We start from the raw sequence: 12,654 nt of genomic DNA, 5'->3' as shown, positions 1-12,654 counted from the left end.
CACATAAAAACATAGAAATAACAGATCTCTCTGATACCACTGATCCAGACTTATGTAGGATGGAAAAAAGATACAAATATAAACATAAACACAAAGAAACATCAAAAATAAATCTTCATTTCATTTATATCAACGAATTAAAAGATGCTTAGATATAAAATGGAAATAAAACTAGCTCGAGCGATGGTAACTAATCTCTGAGAAGAGATGTGTCGGTTACATGCCTCTGAACTGTGTTAAAATGAGGCTCAAGGGCGTTTTATTATTTAACAACAAAGGGAAACCCTAAACAACCAAAACCCTAACCCTAGGAGATGGAACACCAAGAGTTTGTGGGCCCCGTTGGGGTTAGTTGGACAACCAACTTCCTGGGGTCATAACTTGGTCATATGATCTCCATTTGACATGCATGATACCTTGTTAGAAAGGTCTCTCTGAGTACTACAATATTTGTGGTAGGCCCCTGCCATAGACTATGACTTGCTATTGACCTAAAAAACACCACCGTTTAGGGGTTCAAAACAACTCTGAAAGTTTAGGTCCCAAAAAACTGCTAAAAATACTAAATTGTGCTATAATCAAGGAAACTAATGAAATAAGCTAGAGGTCCAGGTGGAATAGGCGGGTGGTCACCAATATCCACCTAGATCAACACTTCCCCCATCACTAAGAATAATAATTGAAATAATTATAAATAATATTATTAGGAACCAACATATACTTGTCTTAACTCGAGATCTACCAAGTATTGAGAGGAATGAAATCTCTCAAGGAAAGGTTTGCAACTCTAGAAATTTGATTCCTATCGAAAGAAAAGTTGCACTTTTAAATATTTGATTCCTCTTGATGCTTAATAAATCGAAAATTAAAATAAATTTATATTGATATTTTTGTTTGCTAGGTTATGTGAGTCTTGAGATGATTGACATGCCTAAATTGTGGCTTGAGTAGCCACGACCTAGCGACATCTAAGCTGTCAAAATCACTTAGGGATTACACTTGACCTGGGTTACACTGCTCCTTTGCATAACTGGACTTTTGCCCATGAAGTTTCAAACTGATGACCTTTACACCACAAATTGCTTTAACAAAACACCCTGCCACAATCTGCTCAAGAACCTAAATAATCCAACATATTATTTTAATTTCAAATCTGAAACACCAATAACTTTAATGGTTTCTACAATTCTAACACTCGTTTTAATCATTTTAATGACACCAACTTTATCTAATTCAACATACTTTAATTTTAAACTCATAATTTTTTTTAAAAGAAAAATAACGTACTTTAATTTTAAACTCATAATCTTCTTTTTTCTTTTTAAAAAGGAAAAATAACAGTCTTACAAAAAAAACCCATAAAAAAAACTACTAAAATTCCATAGCCACGACAAATAACCTTAAATTATAAACAAAACAACATCACATACCTCAACTTCTAGACCATTAACTAAACACCTTTACTTCTAAACCACATCTTTAGCATCAAACCACCAAACACCATCCTCAGAATACACCCTCAACGATGCAATTTTAACGAAAAAAACCTAAACCCTATGATAATGCTACATTTTAAGTAGAAAGTACTAAGAAAGGGGTACGCACCTTTTAAATTAAGCGGATGTTATTTTTGTTTGTAATGGGATTTAACCGTGAGCCTCATTGGATCCTCATACCACAACCCTAAGCGTGAATGGCGTTAGGGTTGAAGTGTATGCTAGGGTTTACGGGAGTTAGAATTAGGGTTTAAGAAAAAATCCTTATAAGCAGACGGTTGAGGAGGAGAACGCAAGCAACTGCGCCGTGTTCGAAAGAGGGAGTTACAGCACGACCAGCTGTCGAGGCATGTAAACTACGGGCTAAGTTATTATACCTTTTTTTGTGAAATCTTTGAGATCTCCAAAGTTCCTGCAAGTCTTTTTCTTTCACAAGTTCTCTCTTTATTTTTATTATTGATTCGGCAAGGAGGATGATCTTTCAGCTTTATAATGCCAGTTCTGCTTCTGATTGTTTGTGATTAAAAGCTGGATTATTCTGAGCCTTCTATATAATAAATGTTGTGGCAATGATTAAACTTACCCGCGCTTCTGATGCATAATGCAGTGAAGTACAAAGGGATGGTTGAATTTCTTGATATGAGCCAAAATGTGTCCCTAGGGTTTTTATGTTATATTTTTAAGCCGTGGTTAGATGGTAGGTGGTCTCGTGCTTAACTGTGTTTTTATATCTTGTTTATTTTGGTTTTAGATATTGGTAATGACTAATGATGATATAACGCCAATGAATGGAGTTGCAGTTGGTTCTGAGTCCTTGGCATTCAAGGAGAACCTACTCGGAGTTGCCACTGCATTTCAATGACAATACTGGCTGTTTCCTGAGGTCCAATGAAAGCATTATCAATCACTGGATTTGTGATAGCTATTTCGAGGGGTATATAGCTTTGACGTACACTAGTTAGTATAGGTTTTCTGCTAATGATGATTTGTCCTATGTCTGGAGTTGCAAATGGTGCCAAGTCCTTGATATCAAGGAGAACCTACTTGGTGTTTCCGTTGCATCTCAATGACACTACTGGGCATTTACTGAGGCTTCAGAATTTTAAGTGGGCTTTACATTTTTTAAAACTATTGAACGGTGTGCGTATTTTTATAGAAAGCTTGTTAATTTTTTATTGTTTCGCAGTGCGATATTTGATTCGGTTGGCTTTCAATGCTTGAGTCCCCTTTTGTAGGCTCGTTATCTAAAACAACGAAACATGCATAAAAACTCAGAATTAACTCAGAATTAGGTCTTGTCTTCATAAACACAATTGAAACTAGATTAATTTTGTTCATATTGTCACATAATACATGGGAACACGTGCTTTTAACCGAAAAAACTACGGACTAGAACTTCTCCCTTACAATTTTTTGAATTGCCAACAGCAGGTGTCCCCTTCTCTACAGAGTGACTCTACAGAGTGTCATATAAGTCGATAACCCTTTTGAATGGACTTCTTTCTACTGAGATCTCTGCTACAAATGGCGTTTCATTCTTCGAGGAATGGAGTTTCGTTGGAAATCTCATGTGCTTTCCCATTTAGTGCGTTGAACAAATGTATCTTCTACATCTTTTATGTTCTTCCATAAATGGAAGATGAGGTAGATTTTCGAATCTGTTGTTATCATTCACTGAATCAGTAATAACCTTTGAATCCCTAACACTTTTCTAGTTCTCTACCCAGTCAACAAACATCGAGCACACTTTTTAGATCTATTGTTATACCTGGGTTGTATGGTAAGATGGATTTAAATGATGTAATGATTACAGCACCAAATTTGCTTGGGATCCTGAACTTTCCGGAATATCAATAATTTTGTATCCTGAATACACGGAGAGATGGGTTTGTAATCTCAAAGGATTTTGGCTCTATATCTTTGGAATCAAGGTGAAGTAGCATTTAATGCACCCAAAATTTTACCTGATTTTTTTGATCCCTCATTTCTTCTTGATAGCTTTTCTTCATTTTTGATATATTAAATCTGGGAGTAAATGCCTAACTCCTTTATTTGAAACTTCATTTAAAAGTTCTAAACCTTGCACTGATCAGATTTCTCATCTCCTATATGGTATATTTTTCATTGGTTTAATACAGTTCTGAAAGAATTTAATATTTTTAGTGCTTTATGTTAACCGACTTTTCAACATTCCCCCCTATTCTTCTTCCGACAGCTTCCTGTTAGTTTCCTTTTTTTCTTCTGAAAATATGCCATGTTTATTCTTGCCAAATTTTTGATTTTGCCTGCTTTATCGCAATCCTTTTTAAGTAAACGAGGTTCTGATGCCATCTTCTTCTAGTTAGGAATGATTAGACTTTAGGTCTAGATGGTTTCTGATTTGACTTTTACATTACCAATGACCATAAATTTTCCTTGCTGCTCAGAAATGCTCTCTTTACCACGTCTGTAATTCCTGCAAGTTGGAGCCAGATTCAGAGGCCTACATGTCACATGGTTTCAGATTTTTCAATATCTGAGCAAAATTGTTGGCCAATGAATCGTGCCTTGCTACTTACTCCCCATATTTCTTCCACCTTGATTGTGAGATTTAAATTTCCACCTAGAGCAGTATTTACATCTTTAACACGCCTTAGTGCGTTGGAGTCATACCAAAAGGGATTTTGGACTCCGTAAAGACCATAATGATTAGTAATTTATGACAGCTTTCCTGTTTTTGGTGGAATTCAAAACTCTCTAGACAGCTGCATAAGACATGTTGAACTACCGAGTTCCGGTGTATTGTTTCAGCAAGTTTTGATGTCACCAGACTTCCCATATGGATCATGAACACAAAATTGCCACTGTACCTTTACACATTGTTTCTTGAATCAAAATTATGTCAGGATTATAATTGGAAAATAATCTCTCGCTAGCTTTGTTTCGTCACACAATCTTGTTTTGCATTCAAAGAAAGAATGATCATCGCGTAACCTCTGTTAGAGGTACCCCCTGTTCCGAGGACCCCCTTAATTGTCATTTGTATTTCCTTTGTCCTCAATGTATTTCTATTGTTAGGAATGGAATGCACGCTCTTCATGTTGTGGAGGATGTATCTTTATACATATTTAACCCCTCAATGCCTAAATCTTCTTTTTCGGTTTTGAGTCTTTCCATGTCTGAGACTTTACCCTATCAAGTTATTCCTTTGCTTGTCTTGGGCTTTTACCTCCTTTTCTTGACCAGCAGCACTTTATACGGGAGATTCTTTCAAATTTTGCAACTGTCTCAAATACATCGACACAACTTGATCATTACTCGATGAATCACAACGTACCTCTTTTTATGCTGCCAAGCTTGAAGATTTTGATAATGCTTCTGAATCGTCAGACTCGTTCCTAGCTTCAGTTGTGCTACTTGATTTTGCCTTTGTCCCATAGGCCTCTGTTTTTCTTTCACGATATCCCCCTGAAGAATTCTAAATTTCAAGCCAGTTCAATCCTAGAACTGAAATAGAGTTGGGAATTTCTCCGTGCTCTTATAGTGACTCTACTCTCTTCTCCTCTAGGACATTCTGCCTCATTTAACACTGATGTAATTTTTGAGGAACTAAATGGTAAGAAACAATTTACTAAGTCTTTTAATGATACATAGCATGATCTGTTTTCTTTGTCAATGACCATTTTCTCTCAAACCTTACCAAGGAAAACGTTGTGACCCTTCGCATCTGATGGTCATGTGCTTTTCTGGCAGTTATGTATTTTTGGCTGAATTAAAGGTAAAATGCCATTTAGCAACTATATTTGTGCCTCATGGCTTGCTTTCTTCTCATTGCTTGATTTCTCTTCGTCAAAGGTTATTTCTAGCATATCATTCTAGACATTTATAGCCATATCTTTCAAGAATAGACCCATGGACAATCGTCACATAATTTAGCATATCATCCTAGACATTTATAGCCATATCTTTCAAGAATAGACCCGTTGACAATCGTCACATAATTTTGTATTAGCAATCATCGTAAGCTTTTAGCTGACCCAGTAGCTTCGACCTATAATCTACGAATTGTGATGCAATCGACCTATACTATACAAGTATTTGGTTTTATAATGGAAATCACAAGTAATGAGTAGTGTTTTTTAACCAGAACCCACGTTCAGCTGAGTTTTTGTAGCCCTTATAGCCACATCTGTCAAGAATCACATAATTAACAATCATTGCAAGCTTTTAGCGGACCCAGTAGCTTCTACCTATCATCTACGAATTGTACTGCAGAGACTTACTGCTAACAATGGATATTAAGTATTTGGTTTTATAGTTGAGATCACAAGTAATGAGTAGTGTTTTTTACCAAAACCCACATACAGCCGATTTTATTGTAGCCTTTCATGTACTTAATTTGGTTTTGAGGTTTGCACAACACAACTTGAAAACAAGTAACGAGTGTTTTCTACCAAAACCCGCAAGGATGCCAATCAATTTTGCCCTTTATGAAAGGACTAGTGGATTCTTTAAGCTTTTCCATATATTGGACCATGGTCTTTCTTATCTCATTCAGAAGATTTATGGCTTTGAATTAATTAACTTTGCATATTTTTCGTTAATGTGGAATCCTCTTTTTTGATGCTCTCATTCCCTACGATTACTGCCACAACTGCTTTCTAGTATGGTCTGGCGAGATTATTTTTCACTTCCCTTGACACCATCTCTTTCAGTGAAGGGTTCTTGCTGTTTGATAATTTTTGGCAGTTCTGTACGAGAAGCAATATTTTCCACTGAGTTCAAGATCAGTGTTTTTATTTATATTTAAAAGCCATTGTCGATAAAAATGAAGCAAGACTTTCATAACTTGTTTTAGATTTCCACAACAATATTGAGCAACTTGCAACCTCTTTTGAGAACATTTAGTTTGTCAGCGCTTGTGGACTATAGTTTCTAGCAGCTTTATTGCTGCCCAATGGATTTCACTTGCCATGGCTTTTTACAATTAGCAAATCAACGAGTGTCAAATTGAGTTGGTTGAACGTTGAGCTATCCGCACTGTAGCACAAATTGTTAGGAATTCTGCACGAGAAGAATTGGCAAAACATGTTAATGATATTCCTTGAAGTGATTTCTGTGTTGGTCCAAAGAGAAGTTTCCAAATCTCTTCAGGCCCAGCAACAGAAATTTAATGCAACGTTAAAGCTTTTAAAAGAACAACTTGCATTTTTGACCGATCTTTAGACTTTTGGCAATAATTTTGTTGTGATTGCTTTTCAGCAGCCCAAGGCAACAATGTTAGCAGCCCAAGGCAACAATGTTAGCAGTCCAAATAATAGCATAAACAACCTCACCGCGGACAACAGTAGGAGTAGCGGCCCCAACAGCCCTTGCACAGTCAACCTCAGTTGCAAAAGCAGCGCAAATAGTGCAATTAGTAGTTGTTCAGTACACTATGCAACAAGCCGAACAGTGAAAATACCGGGGGGGGGGGGGGGGGGAGTGCTTTTGCCGGAGAAAGCTATTCACTCCATTTGTTGTTGGACAATCGACTTTCATACCAAACCAATTTTTTCAGAACACTGGTTTGAATTTGGATGCTGTTCCATTTGCGTCACAACAACAATTTTTTTTTTTTGAAACCATGCTTGGAACAATGGTAAAGTTCCTTTAGAGTAAGCAAATATCGTTTTTTGTACTGGTTGCCCTTTGTTAGTATTGTTTTTTACTTGATTCTCTTGTTAAAAAAAATGACCCCTTCCAAGTTAGATCGTTGAATTAACAATTTTGCTATCCAGCAAAATTAAAATTTTGGGTTTAGGGCACATATATTTCGAGGCTTTTTCCCATGGCCATAGACGATATTATTAAAGAATATGTTTCCTTTTCTAGCCTTTGTCAGCTTAGGGGTTTTTTAGACTTTCTGCAGATGAGGTTTATATTTTTTTTAGATTGCCCAACTCTACATGGGAGTTTCCTATCAGAGATCTTATCACATTGGGAGTTCAGTTCAGAGATTGGTTTAAATCAGGATCTTTGATAGGAGGTTCCCATGCAAAGTTGGGCAATTTGAAGGGATTGTAAGCTTTATTTACAGAAAGTTCAAAGAACTGCCTAAGCCGACAAAGTTTAGAGAAGGAAGCGTATTCTTTAAGAATATCGTTTATGGCCATGGGGGGAGACTTGGGGATGTACTTTTGTCTTAAACCCAAAATTTTGATTTGGTTGAAGGAAAGTTGAACTGATGATAGAGTGTAGATGGCGAGATCGCTAATCCGACGATCTAGTTTGGAGGGGGTCATTTTACCTAACAAGTGAATCAAGAAAGAAATAGGGCTAATAGAGGGCAACCAGTGCAGAAGACAAAATTTGCTTACTTTAGAGGAGTCTTGCTTTTGTTTCGGGCATGGTTTTGAAGAAAATTTTGTTGCTGTGGCGCAAATCGGGTAGTCTCTGGATTCAAACCAGTGTTTTGAAAACGCTGGTTTGGTATGGATGCCCACTGCCTAGCAGCGAATGGAGTTGACTGCTTTCCCTCGACAGAAATGCTTCTGGCTCACCTTGTTTTTTGATCGCTGGGTAGTGTGTTGGGGCAGTTGTTGATTGCATTGCTAGGGTTGCCTTTGCAGCTGAGGCTCACTGCGCAGAGGTTGTTGGGGTAGCTGCTGTTGTTTGTGCTAGGGTTGTTGACACTGTTGCCTTGGATGCTGAGGAGCAGTTGCAACAAGATTATTGCTAGAGGTTGAAGATCGATGATAAATACAAGTTGTTCTTGCGGAGGTTTCAGCGTTGCATTGAGTTTTTGTTGTTGGGCTTGAAGAGATTTGGAAACTTCTCTTTGGATTAGCACATAAATCACTTTTTCATGGGGGATATCATTAACATGTTTTGCCAATTTTTCTTGTGTAGAATCCTTAGCAGTTTGTGCAGCGGTCTGGACAGCTCGACGTTAAACCAACTCAATTTGAAACTGGTTGACTTGCCGGTTGTAAGAAGCCATGGCAAAAATTGAATCGCGAAAACTGAAATTGCTTTCAAAATTCTTGCATTATAAACTTTTCAACGCTTTGCTTGCTTAGCCCCAATCATTTGCTAAACTCTTACTCTTCTATAGGATATTGAATCCAAACGCTTTTTTGTTGATTCATTCTTTTTAACTTTGATGTTGAGTCATTGTATCCCAACATTCCTACTCAAGAAGGGTTGCATGCTTTACGGGAAATGCTTGAGCAAAGCGCTGTTGAACTTTTCACTCCAGAGGATGTGAACTTTCTAGTCAATGCAGCAAAATTGGTGCTCAAATGACACTTTTTTTTTGTTCAATGGCTCTTACCGGCAAATTCGAGGCACGACTATGGGTAGCGACTTTGTTGTTGTTTACGCATGACTCTTTCTTTGTCATCTAGAGCAAGAAGTCAACAGAAGAATGTGCACCCCTGAGATCCAGCTCTTCAGGGGCTTTATTGATGATGGCTGTATGGTTTGGTCTGGCTCCAAAGATCAATTATTGTAGTGTTTAGACTGTTATCAGTTCATCTATCAGAGCATATCCATATCACTTCTTGTATCTTTACCACTAGCGCCAACATTTTGGATGTGGTGCTCTTCAAAAGTTCTGATTTTTAGACCTCTAGAAAGCTTTCTACTAAATGTTATCAGAAATTGTTGAATGCTTACCAGTACATTCCTTTTACGTCATGGCATCTGCAGCATTAGAAAGTTGCATTTGTGGTTAATGAGCCGCAAATATTTTTTTCGAGAGAGCAGTTAGTTGGGGTTCCTGGAGCTCATGAGAGCTTTTTACACTAGTCTTCGGTCCAGAGGTTATCCACCAAATTTTCTCCAAGCTTGTTTGCCAAAGTTTTATGGAATTAGAGAGATGCTTTTATGCAGCAAGTCTATGCGCGAGGTTTTCTACGTTTTTCACGGCTCAAAAGAGCCTCTCTGGTGTTGAAGTTGGACTTTTGCAAGACCATTAGAGCTTTGAACATTGGGAGTTACCTGAATCCTAAATTATATGGAGAATCTCAATGTTACTTTTTGTTGCAGCATATTTCAAAACCTTTGATCTATTGGAGAAATCCAAGAAAGATTAGAACTTTCTTCATGAGCCGTGCACATTCTCGGACATGAGTGTTTTACCTTTAAGAAAATTTTAAAATATTTTTAGGGTTTCCAATAGTTACTTTTTTGACCGTTTGAAAGCCTTCGTGTGCATTTTGCTATATAATGACAATTTGTATGAATTTTTTTTGTATCACTGATGAGTCAATTCAAGGACGAAACTAGTTTGATCTATTACAAGAGTTTTTTTTTTGCAAATTATGTATTTTTTTCATAATTTTGCCCAAGTGTCATTAGAATTTTTATGTGTTTTTTTTTTTTCAAGCACTTCAGTTTTTTAGTTTTTCAATTTTTAGCGTATCAGTTTTTGCGCATCAGTTTTTGCGATTCATTTTTTGTGTTTAGTTCTCGTGACTTAGTTTTGGCGATTCAGTTTTTCAAGTTTTCAGTTTATTGATCATGTATCGGTTTTTTTTTTCGTCTTATTCTCTTTTTGGTTTTAGCCCTAAATCCTAAACCCTAAAAGAAAATAAGGCGAGAAGAAATCGACACACGATAATAAACTGAAAACTTGAAGAAATTCAATCGCGAAAAATTAATCGCGAAAACTGAGTTGCGGAAAATGAAGCGTGAAAACTGAAGTGCTGAAAGTTGAAACACTGAAAAGCTGAGATGCTTGGAAAAATTGAAATACATAAAAAACGCTAAGGACACTAGGGCAAAATTATGAAAAAGACACATAATTTGCAAGAAAAAAATTTCTTGTATTATATATCAAACTAGTTTCGTCCTTGAATGGATTCATCAGTGATACAAAAAAAGTTCATAGAAGTGGTTCTTATATAACAAAATGGACATGAAGAGTGCTTTGAAAAGGTAAAAAAGGTAACTGTTGAAAACTTTAAAAATATTAAAAATATAAAAATATTTTAAATATTTTAAAATTTTGTGAAGATGAAACACTTATGTCATAATGAAAAATTCCAATCTTTCTCTAATTTCTTCCAATAGATTAGATGTTTTGGAATACGCTCCAACAAAGGGTAGTGTTGGAATTTTCTATATAGTTTAGGGAACCTCCAAGGTTCAAAGCTCTAGTGGCCTCGCAAAAATCCAACTTCAACACCAAGGGGGCCCTTTTGAGGCCTTAAGAATGAAAGGACCTCGCGCATAAATTTGTTGCATAAGAGCATCCCTTTGATCCCAGAAAACTTTGGCAAAGCAAGTCTGGAGAAAATCTGGTGGATAACCTCTGGACCGAAACTTGGTGTAGAAAGCTCTTTTAAGCTCCAAGAACTCCAATTCACTGTTCTCTCGAAAAAAATATCTTTGTTGCTCATTAACCACAAATGCAACTCTTTGGTGCTGTGGATGCTATGAAGTAAAATGAATGTACTGGTAGGAATTCAACGGTTTTTTATAACATTTAGTAGAAAGCTTTCCAAAGGACCTTTGAAGACCACTACATCCAGAATGTTGACACTAGTGGTAGAGATACAAGAAGTGATATGGATATGCTTTGGATAGATGGATTGGTAACAATCTAGGTACTGCAACAATTGATCTTTGGAGCCAGAGCAAACCATGCGACCATCACCAATGAAATGTTTGAAAAGCTAGATCTCAGGAGCGAGCATTTTTTTGTTGACTTCTTGCTCTAGGTGGCAAAGAAAGAGGCATGCGTAAACAACAACAAAGTTGTTGCTCATAGCCGTGTCTCGTATTCGCTAGTAGGAGGAGCCATTGAACTGAAGAAAGTGCCATTTGAGCACCAATTCTGCTGCGTGGATCAGAAAGTTCACATCCTTTAGGGTGAAAAGTTCAGCAGTGCTTTGTTCAAGCATTTCTTGTAAGGCATGCAAGCCTTCTTGAGTAGGAATCTCGGGATACTGTGACTCAACATCAAAAGTTAGAAGGAATGAATCGGCAGAAAAATGCTTGGATTCAATTTCCTTTAGAAGAGTAGGAGAGTCTGGCAAATGATTGGGCTGAGCAAACAAAGTGCTGAGAAGTTTATAATGCAAGAATTTAAAAAGCGGCTTCAATTTTCGCAATTTAGTTGCCATGGCTTTTTACAACCGGCGAGTCAACTAGTTTCAAATTGAGTTGCTTGAACGTCGAGCTGCCCGCACCGCTGCACAAATTGCTAGGAACTCTGCATAGGAAGAATTGGCAAAACATGTTAATGATATCCCTCGTGAAGAAACGATTTTTGTGCTGGTCCAAAGAAAAGTGTCCAAATCTCTTCAGGCCCAGCAACAAATACTTAATGCAACACTGAAGCCTCTGCAAGAACATCTTGCATCTTGCATCTTGCATTTCTCATCGATCTTCAGACCTCTAGCAATAATTCTGTTGTAGCTGCTCCTCAGCATCTAAGGCAACAACGTCAGCAACCCAAACATCAACGCAAGTAGCCATAGCGCAGACAACATTAGCTACCCTAGCAGCCTCTGTGCAGTCAGACTCAGCTGCAAAGGCAGCCCCAACAGCGCAATCAACTGCTGCCCCTGCGCACTGCCCAACAGTGAAAAAATGGGGTGGGCAAGGAGCGCTTTCGTCGGGGAAAGCAGTCCACTCCATTTGCTGTTGGGCAATCGGTTTCCATACTGAACCAATGTTTTTAGAACACTGGTTTGAATCCAGAGGCTGCTTGATTTGCGCCACACCAACGAAATTTTCCTGGGAACCATCCCTGGAACAAAGGCAAGGATCCTCTAGAGTAAGCAAACATGGTCTCCTGTATTGGTTGCCTTCTGTTAGCCCTGTTTCTTACTTGATTTACATGTTAGGAAAAATGACTCCCTTTAAGCTAAATCGTCAGATTAGCAATCTTGCTATCCATAATCTATCTTCAGTTCAACTTTCACTTTCTTTCGGCCAAATCAAAATTTTGGGTTTAGGGCACAAGTACATCCCCAAGCCTCCCCATGGCCATAGATGATATTTTTAAAGAATATGCTTCCTTCTCTAAACTTTAAAGGCTTAGGCGGTTCTTAAAACTTTCTGTAGATAGAGCTTACAATCCCTTCAGATTGCGCAACTCTACATGCGAACCTTCTATTAGAGATTCAGTTTTTGCTATGGCTTTTTATCAGACATTGGTCCAGAAGAGCTGGCAAACTGAATGTTT

The 12,654-nt window shown here is 37.5% G+C and overlaps 1 long non-coding RNA gene and 4 other non-coding genes across 5 annotated transcripts; all 5 read left to right on the top strand.

Moving 5' to 3' along the window:
• Window positions 1-1,593: 1,593 nt before the first annotated feature.
• On the top strand, window positions 1,594-3,464 carry LOC149166347 (uncharacterized). The gene is made up of 2 exons (XR_016260840.1): window positions 1,594-2,193; window positions 2,297-3,464. It is a non-coding gene; the product is annotated as an uncharacterized LOC149166347 (long non-coding RNA).
• Window positions 1,956-2,045, top strand: LOC149166351 (small nucleolar RNA Z223). Its single transcript, XR_016261001.1, has one exon. It is a non-coding gene; the product is annotated as a small nucleolar RNA Z223 (small nucleolar RNA).
• On the top strand, window positions 2,061-2,143 carry LOC149166350 (small nucleolar RNA U36a). Its single transcript, XR_016261053.1, has one exon. It is a non-coding gene; the product is annotated as a small nucleolar RNA U36a (small nucleolar RNA).
• LOC149166349 (small nucleolar RNA Z278) lies at window positions 2,260-2,381 on the top strand. The gene has a single exon (XR_016261013.1). It is a non-coding gene; the product is annotated as a small nucleolar RNA Z278 (small nucleolar RNA).
• On the top strand, window positions 2,471-2,589 carry LOC149166348 (small nucleolar RNA Z278). The gene has a single exon (XR_016261014.1). It is a non-coding gene; the product is annotated as a small nucleolar RNA Z278 (small nucleolar RNA).
• Window positions 3,465-12,654: the final 9,190 nt, after the last annotated feature.

Source organism: Pinus tabuliformis, chromosome 5_1 (assembly GCF_031772625.1).
Source record: "Pinus tabuliformis cultivar Carrire ecotype Pingquan chromosome 5_1, CPIR1, whole genome shotgun sequence".
In the NCBI taxonomy this organism is placed as follows: Eukaryota; Viridiplantae; Streptophyta; class Pinopsida; order Pinales; family Pinaceae; genus Pinus; species Pinus tabuliformis.
The sequence above is the reverse complement of the archived record's forward strand: the minus strand, read 5'-3'. Positions and strand labels throughout refer to the sequence as shown.